Raw genomic sequence first — 9,123 nt, 5'->3', positions numbered from 1 at the left:
TGCAACCAGGAGCTATTGCTGGAGATTTTTGACCAACATTTGTGCCTACAGTCTTCAAACTTTTTGGCTGTTGGGAGAGAAAGCATAAGACTATTTGAAGAAACTGTCACAGCTATCAAGAGACGAGGACGGAAAGCCAAATGCAGCAATTAAACTTCAAGACATACTGGAGATCTTTGTTTTCTGTGTGTCTACAACGATCAAATGCTAGAGTGATTGACAGTAAAATAAAGAAGATTGTTTCAAGAGACAGCCACATAAACATAAATAAATGTAGGTAGAACCAAACCTTATTGGCTTGGGTAGTTTTTAGTTGTTTTGCCTAAATGGTGTATAATTGTTCAATGTTTGAAAATATATGTATTGACAAAAAGACAGACAGACATAATAGATTATACGGTGAAACTCCTCCTGAGTTTCACGTAACACTCGAAAATCTGCGAACAATAGCAGCTACATGTGCCTCTAATTCTAAACAAGTGAGAAGCTGGTGAAGATGAGATTCTGAGCTAATGGATTTAACAAGAGTAGCTGAATGTAATACGTAAATTTCATGTCTATAAGTACTTGAGCGGCCATTTTAGCTTCGTCCATTACAAATGATACACCGATGTTCGGCAATTGATATTAATTGATGACGTAATTGAAGATCTCCAATTCAGTGAGAGCGTAATTACATAGTACTACAAGTGTGAAATCCAAAATTTAGTAGTAAGAAATCAAGAAAAATAAAAAGGTGAGCATAACCGCAAAAAGAATTTAGTTGCAATAAAAATTTAGAATTGTGTACGCATATGTGTGTGTGTGTGTGTGTGTGTGTGTGTGTGTGTGTGTGTGTGTGTGTGTGTGTGTGTGTGCGCGCGCGCATGTTGGTAGTTTTAGTATTCAACATCATGGATATTACTTCTAAATGCTTCCACGCCATGCAAACGTTGTAACTGCAACACAAAGCTCGAGAGTGTACTTCTACTATATTTCAATGGTTAACGTACTCTACAACAAGTTTGTACCATTCAAATAATCAAATTTGCAAAGACTTACTCTGACGGAGATAGCTACAATTGCTAGTAATAATTGTGTACCAACATTTAAAAAATAGTGATTAATTAAAAATGTAAGTTCCAGAACTTTGCAAACGTCTAACAGTAGTAAAATATGATTACTAAAGTTGTGTTTTTGTGCTCCTGTAGTTTCTAGCCATATCCTAAAGATTCGCTTTGACGTCATCAATAGATGGTCGATTAGTTGCCAGATTTTGACAGCATGCGATGACCAATTGTTTGTATTCTATAGTTGACTCTTCAAACACGGAAGTGGTCTGATACTCACGTGGTGTGAGACTATTAGCGAAACCTTCTTCAATCGTTTGCTCGTCCAGCATTGAAGAATTAAGACTTCCTTTAACATGTTTTGTGGTCATAGGTTTGCGAGGATTTTTGAATGCGCAGTCGTCGTTACCATACCACAGGTCAGACAAGATTTGTCCAAAACTGTAGACATCCATTGATGGTTGGTAGGTAATAAGATCAATTACTTCCGGCGCCGAGTACTTCCCTAGAAGTAAGTCGATTGAAATTGGCCGTTGCAAACGTTGTCCGAAAGGAAAACCAGAATGACAAATTTTAGCTCTATATTGAACGACTTTACCTTCTGCTGATGTTTTTGTTTTACTGGCAATTTTTTTATCTAAATAGGAAATTAAAATAATATTATTTAATTCATTCAAATCTTGAGGTTGATTTTTGCATGCATACCATAACAGTTGAGGAGGATAGATCACCGTGGACAAAGCATTCCCTGTGCAAAGTGTCTAGGGCTTCGCAGATTTCACAAGCTAGCGGAAATGTTAGCGATAGAACAGCTGAAGGATTGTAGCCTCCAAGATTAGATGTCTTCTTGAGTATATCATGTAAGCACTCGTTGCAGCCTTCCATGACAACAGCAAGTTTAGTACCAATGCTGGGAGACAGTTCTAACTTTACCAGTTCTTTCGCCCTCCCTAACAATGGCGATTTCTCATTCCTGAAATGAAATCACCTAAATGCCATGTAAAATATTAATTACAAAGAGATCCCAAATTACCTGAGACGTTTGTAATCTCTCATTACAGTGCCAAGGTTGGCTTGCAAAACATATCTTTTGATCGTCACCAGTTCTTTCTGACCATCGACTCCTTGTATTACTCCATTATAGTAAGCAAAATTACTTCCACTGCCCAACAAGTACTTTCCACTCACACTGGCTGGAGTAACATTGCTGTTCTTGACAAAATCTTTTCCTAGAAGATGATCGATCTCCCAATAAAAAAGATTTTCACGTATTCTTTTGCATTCTTTGACAAATGATTTGTATGTAGAAGTAGAATGGTCGGCCTGTTTGATCTTGCGGAGATCGTCCACTTCCTCCAGTGCGATGTCTATTCCTTTCTTGACTTCTTTCTCAAAAACATCTGCTACTTCAGTAAGACCCAATGAAGTCTTGACTAGCTGCTCTAAAGCGTTACCATGAAGTAATTTTGCTAGCGTCCTGTTTGCTATACTTTCCATTCGCTTTTCAACAGTTTTTGAATCTGTTTTATCTTTGCTAACATGGAAATTTTAGAATAAGACTGGCGAAGGGCCGCAATTACATTTCTTCTAATCCTGAGCAGCCGAAAGTGTAATCCTGGCAAATAGATTTCGACTGGTGAAGTAATAGTAAGCTTGCTGAGTTGTCGACTAACTTCTACTTCCATTTCATTTCTTTGACTTTCCAACATAAAAGTCTTATTTTTCCATTTATTTAGCAATTCAACAAATTTTGATTTTATAAAAAGCTTTGCTTCTGCAGTGTCAAATTTACTTCCAGTTTTGAGACGTAGTTCTTGTATCCAAGAAGAGCCCCAATTGTCAAACGTTAGCATTTGAAAATGTTCACGAAGTGATTGAACAATTTCTGAACAACTTAAACGGCCAACATATCTTCGAAAATTGATGCATACACGTTGACCTTCTTTGCGAAGATTTTTTCTTTTAGTTTCTAAGATAGTTCTTAAATGTTCTTTATCATCAGAACTAGCTAGTTGAGCATAGTAAAAAAAGCGCTTTGTCGTACATTCAACTCTGTCACAAACTCTTTGCAAACACCTAGACGCATAAATAACATGAGCTTTTCCTACTTGGTAGTTACTTATCGTATTCCAGCTTGCCTGTAATGTTTATATAAGTGAAGCTTCATTTTGCTTGGTGTAGTCTTGTCGTCGTTTTCATCCTGTTTTGTGTCTATCGGTTGGACAAGTGTCTTTCCTATATCGAATCGATCAAATTGCTGCTCCATTTCACGTAACTGCAAATCTTTGTCACTGATTTTTTGTTTATTTGCAACTAACGTTCTGCTGACTTCTGAAGTATCCAACTCCTCAGTGTCGTTGTCATAAAGCGAAGGGCTAGTAGACGACTTCTGCTCACATGCAAACAAAACTATCTTATAGGCCTTACAGTACAATCAAAATTTAGCAACACATTCAGCATACTTGCTATAGTATGCTTGCTCTATTATGGATCATGCTGTAAATTTATGCATCCAATTTTGTGAGTGCAAAAATGCGTCAGTTTATAGGTGATTACTTGTGTTGTATTGTGTTGCTTTGTGTCGTGACGCATCTTGTGTGTTTGTGTGTGCTTGCGCGCGCGTGTGTGTGTGGTGTGTGTGTGTGTGTGTGTGTGTGTGTGTGTGTGTGTGTGTGTGTGTGTGTGTGTTTGTGTGTGGGGGGGATTTTGTCGTGCAACCTCCACGTTGGTAATCCCCGGATACTGGGTTAAGGCCCTGCTAATGGCACGACGTGGGTCAATTGAGTTGTCGTCCCAATCTGTTCCGTGTTCATTTCGTGATGAACAGAAAACAGCAGCCTTCAAAACCAAGCTCACTACAAAGTCTAAGTTGTATGCCTTTCTTCATGCACAAGGCAAGACTAGACTGCTTTGTTGGAATGTTCAATCTGCAGGTTCTCTTAGCTCTCAAAGCTTCCAGCTTCGTCAAATTGTTAGAACAATGTTTGACAAACGTATAGACGATATTGGGGGCGGAACTTTTAGAGCATGCGTAACCTCGATGGTAACACGCACCTTTCGCCGATCTCGCTGTACACAAAGTCCACGTTTCCGGGTCTGCTTCTGGACCGTGGATTATCTTGCCGTTGACTAGGCTTTGTAAGTAAATTCACTACTTACCATTTCGTGCATCTTGTGAGAAACTTTGCCTGCGTAGAGAGGCGTAGGAAGCCATTTCTTGAGTACGACTTCTCGAGGGTAAGAGACTGCTGTTCAAGCTGAAGACGCCTGATTCACACTTTGAACAGATATACGTGGAGTTGAAAGACAAACTACTCATTGCCTAGTGATGGATTAGTTTAGCGAGTGAAATCATGCCATCTGGAAACCCATTTGGGGTAACCAGACATGTAGGACGTTCCGCGTTGTTTCTAGGCAATCTAGCTTCCTTCTGTACGTATGTGATTGACCAAGTCGAAGATGTTACTATGATAACTTGCACTGGATAGGTACTGACGCAGATCAGATTACAGTACACGTACACTACAGTCCGTTTATTAGCACTAGCTGCCAGTCCCAGCAACAGTTATGTCTACACAACACACACGCACTAGCTATTTCATAGCTGCAATGTCTAAATCAGAAAGCAGATGCTGTTCTACCTCATTTGCAGGTACAGTTGATCAAGACGTGTATCTACAGTCTAGCTAGTGATCCTAGAGAAATGAAGATGTTGATTGTCGAAAATATCACTGAGGCTGAAGCTGATGGTTTACGTCAGATAATTGAGCAGCAAGCAAATGAAATAGTGGAACTTGAAAACAAGATTAGACTTCTCGAGTAAGACCTTGCATCGGCAAAGTCTGAGTTGCAAGGAATCGCTCAACACAGTGCCAAATGCTAGAATTAAGTTTTACAGGTTTTGTGTTGAGAAATGTGCCTGATACAGTGTGGAGTTGAATTGAACCATCAGCCAAGACTATTACTCTGTATAGCAAACCAAAAATCAGGGCAAGGTACATCAAGTGATGTAAGCTCATGAGCTCACAGGCTTCCATGAAGGGTTGAATAGGCTAGACGAATTATTGCTGACTCTAGTTCGACAAGATACACAGTTCCACAGTTCATGAACGCTAGATGAGGGAAACAAGTATTCCTATTGATATAATTCAGCCACACAGTCCGTCACGGTCGGTTACCCCGAATGGGTTCCCCTAACGCAAAATCTTCACCTGATAAAACTTCCATCGCTAGGCAATGAGTAGTCTGTCTTTCCACTCCAAGTATATCTGTTCAGAAAGTGAATCAGGCGAATTCAGCGTGAACAGCAGTCTCTTATCCTCAAGAAGCCATACTCAAGAAATGGCTTTCTACGCGTCTCTACGCAGGCAAAGTCTCTCACATTGTGCACGAAATGGTTAGTGAACTTACTTACAAAGCCTAGTCAACGGCAAGATGACCTACGTTCAAAAGCAGACCCGGGAACGTGGACTTTCTGTACAGCGAGATCGGCGAAAGGTGCGTGTTACCCTTGAGATTGCGCATGCTCTAGAAGTTCCGCCCCCAAATATCGTCTATTGACTTGCTGGCTCTCTCTGAGTCACGCTGGCGGGGTCATGGCACTAATTCAATGCAGTCTTACACCATTCTTCACTCGGGCTCTGACTCTTCACACTCTGGTGGAGTTGCCATCGTCTTATCTCCCCGTGCTCGAGTAGCTCGGGAAGCAGCTGGAAGTATTTTCAAGCCCATCAATGGGAGAATTACGTCTAGCCGTTTGAAATCACATCTCTCCTACAACACAGTTTTTGCTATCTATGCTCCGATTAATCCTGTCACCTCAACAACTGAAGCCAATCAACCGTTTGAGGATTTCTACAACGAATTGCATTCTGCAATGGCAACCCTTCCATCAACAGACATGGTCACTATTCTAGGGGATTTCAATGCTTGAATAGGAACAGACACCAACACTTGGCATACAGTTTTTGGTCCTCATGGGGCAGGTGAAGTTAACGGAAACGGCGAACGGTTGTTGGATTTTTGTGTCACCAACAAACTTCTTACTACTAACACCTGGTTTCGGCACAAGTTACAACATCAGGATACTTGGTATCGCAATGGTAATTTTTCCAATCCTGGTCATGTCATAGACTATATACTAGTTAGTGCCAAGCATCGTTCTTCCATTATGGACACGTGTGTTTCCCGAGGATTTTACCATCAATCAGACTACGAGCTCGTCGCCTCCACCTTTCGATTCAAGATTAAAACAAAGCATTGTCAGTATCATCATCATCATCCTCGACAGACCAAATTTTTACCATCGGACAAAATATTAGCCTTTCGTGCATCTCTCGCAGATACTTATGTCAGCCACCATGCTAACCCTAGTCCATGTTCACCTTGTATTGAGGATGAGTGGGCCTCTTTCAAGTCAGCCATCCAAGAAGCCAGTGGCAACCTACGACCCTTGCCAAAGAAAAGGAGGCTGATTGAATCACAGAGAGAAACCTCTCCAGGAATAAGAAAGAAGCGTGGCTACAACTACGGAACATATCTAGTATTGATGACCAGCAACATCCAAATGCATTGGCAGAGTATCGCAGACTGAGAAGTTTAACCAAGGTGGCTGCTGACAAAGCAAGGAATGCCTGGTGGAGTGCTAGAGCAGTAGAAGCTGAAAAGAAAGCAAACATGTTACAGCAACTAGGTTGTGGTGGGAGCGTATTCAAAAAGTTCAGGCTACTTAAGAAACAGGCATCCAAGCCTTCATCATCCAACATCCTAGCAAAGAATAGATCCATTCTCTCAAGTGACATCGACAAACTTCAACGTTGGGCAGAACACTTTGCAGAAGTGTCTAGTTCTTGCTCATCAAGCTGCCAGTTGGATACTGATGCACTACCCGACATTATTGCTGCCATACCCATCTTACAAAGAACTATTCCCAGATAATAAAAACTTGTCCCAGCCCATATCTGAAGATGAGATTCAGGTAGCTATCGCACAGCTCAGAGATGGTAAAGCTCCAGGAGATGACGGCATATCTGCTGAGTTGCTGAAGTTGGGAGGAGGCGAAACCATCTGCTGGCTCACTTCACTGTTCAAATTTATCTGAAGCAGCGAGAGTATTCCCTCAGATTGGTTGAACCACTTCACTGTTCCTCTTCACCCTTTAGTCATGGCAAAGAGTGGCAAAAGGCAACAGTGACAAAACAAATAGGACCAAGATCATATCAAGTAAAGACAACAAAAGGTACCAAATTGATTAGAAACAGAGAAGATTCGAGACAAATGAAACAGAACACAGTTAAAAATCAGTAGAAGCTGAGCCAAGTGACTGGTAAAGGCATGACGGGAGTAGGCTTGCCATTGACAAGAACACCAAGTCAAGAAAGAACACATGTACAGCAGCAGCAGGCCAGCCCTAAACAGACTCAGTAAAGTAGTGGTAGAATAGCTAAAATGCCAGCATATTTAGCAGATTATATAATGTGCTAGCGTAGAGTAAGAGAACTCCTGTTTTTGGTAAAGAAGGAAAGGTGTAAGGGTATATAGTATAGATATGTACCAGAGTTGGAATGTATACACAAAGATATAGAATACCACTAAAGTAACAAATCTTCGTTTTCAGTGATTTGTTATGGAAGCTCGAGAGACGTGTATGTAGACTGCGGTGAATTATGGCTTTTCTGTCATCTTTCACGACGAGGTCTTTTCTTAGTGACAATGTGCTCAATTTTGGTGTCGGAATATTACACGAAAGCTTTTGTCAAGCCTGCAGAAAAACGGATTCGACCAGTTAGACTTACGAACTCGATCATCTCATGGAAATCAGAGAAATCAAACACGAATATACGGACGACGGATAACACTCACAATAAAAGAAAATGCGTCTTGCAGACAAAAGTGAGCCAATCTCAGTGCCTTGCCGACTCGTACGCGTACAGCAACAACAGGTAAGTTACGTGTTGGACTAAAGTTTTCAAAATAGTCTGTTTTTTAATTGACTAGATCAATGCAAGTTAGCACTACTAGAATAAAATTGCTTGTTGCCAGGAGTTGCGTTCTCAATGATCCGTGCACGAATTCGTGATCTATCTCTATATTACTATTAGCTTGATTTTTGAATACACAGAAATGTGACAAGGTATATCCCTCATCTAATATTAAACAACCACCATTCCTCAATATCGTACGCAAACAAACTTTGTAAACTTTAAGTAGCAAGAAGTATATTCAAATGCGTAAGATTTAAATATAAACTTTAATTCAATTAAAGAACGTCTACCAGTTAAAAAAGTTATTGCCCTCAAGTCAAATAAATAATTTTGTTTGGCAAATAGATTATTTTGTTCTTGACTATTATAAGTTCTTGTCATGCGCAATGAGCAATTTTTATGCTCAGAGGGTTTGTTTCATCCTGATCACTTTTGTAAACGTCCAAAAAGAATCTATCACGCGATGTGCCGAGCCATCGTTTTACAACCCATAGAAAAGCAAGCTGCACTTTACAAATCCATAATTTGGTGCGGCGGTACCCCATTGCTGAAGTCGTTTTTGGCCAGATTGTCTACCAAACGTAACAATTTTATGAAGGTTAGAACAACTGTCAAGGTCATTGCACATATGGGTGGATCAAACGAAATGGTGACCAATGAGGGACACAATATTTAACTACAATGTAGTTAGAAAAGACCGCTATTCTAAGAAAACACAGTGATATTTTCTTGAACTCTAAGCCTAAGCGTTATTTATCTGTTATCGAAAATTAAATTGGTGTAGTCACTGTTAGCTTAAAATGGTTGGTTGCAATAGGTGATTATTGCGAGTCATTATACGCAAATCAAAAGGTTGTCAAGTACTTTTCACTCTCTCGGTGTTCCTACTCTAATTGGAAAATTGTTGAGAAGTGGATAATTTTTGCATTAATTAAATAATTAAATTACTTGAACGTTAAAGAATGCTCGTCGATTTGAAGCTCAAACTAGCAGTTTTGAAAATTGCTATTCTGCAGACGTATCTATTGATGATAAAACAAAATTATACAAAAATTAATTAATTAATTAATTTTTATATAAGAACTTTCTAA

The sequence above is a fragment of the Corticium candelabrum genome, chromosome 3, assembly GCF_963422355.1.
Source record: "Corticium candelabrum chromosome 3, ooCorCand1.1, whole genome shotgun sequence".
Taxonomy (NCBI): Eukaryota; Metazoa; Porifera; class Homoscleromorpha; order Homosclerophorida; family Plakinidae; genus Corticium; species Corticium candelabrum.
Note: the sequence above shows the minus strand (reverse complement) of the source record.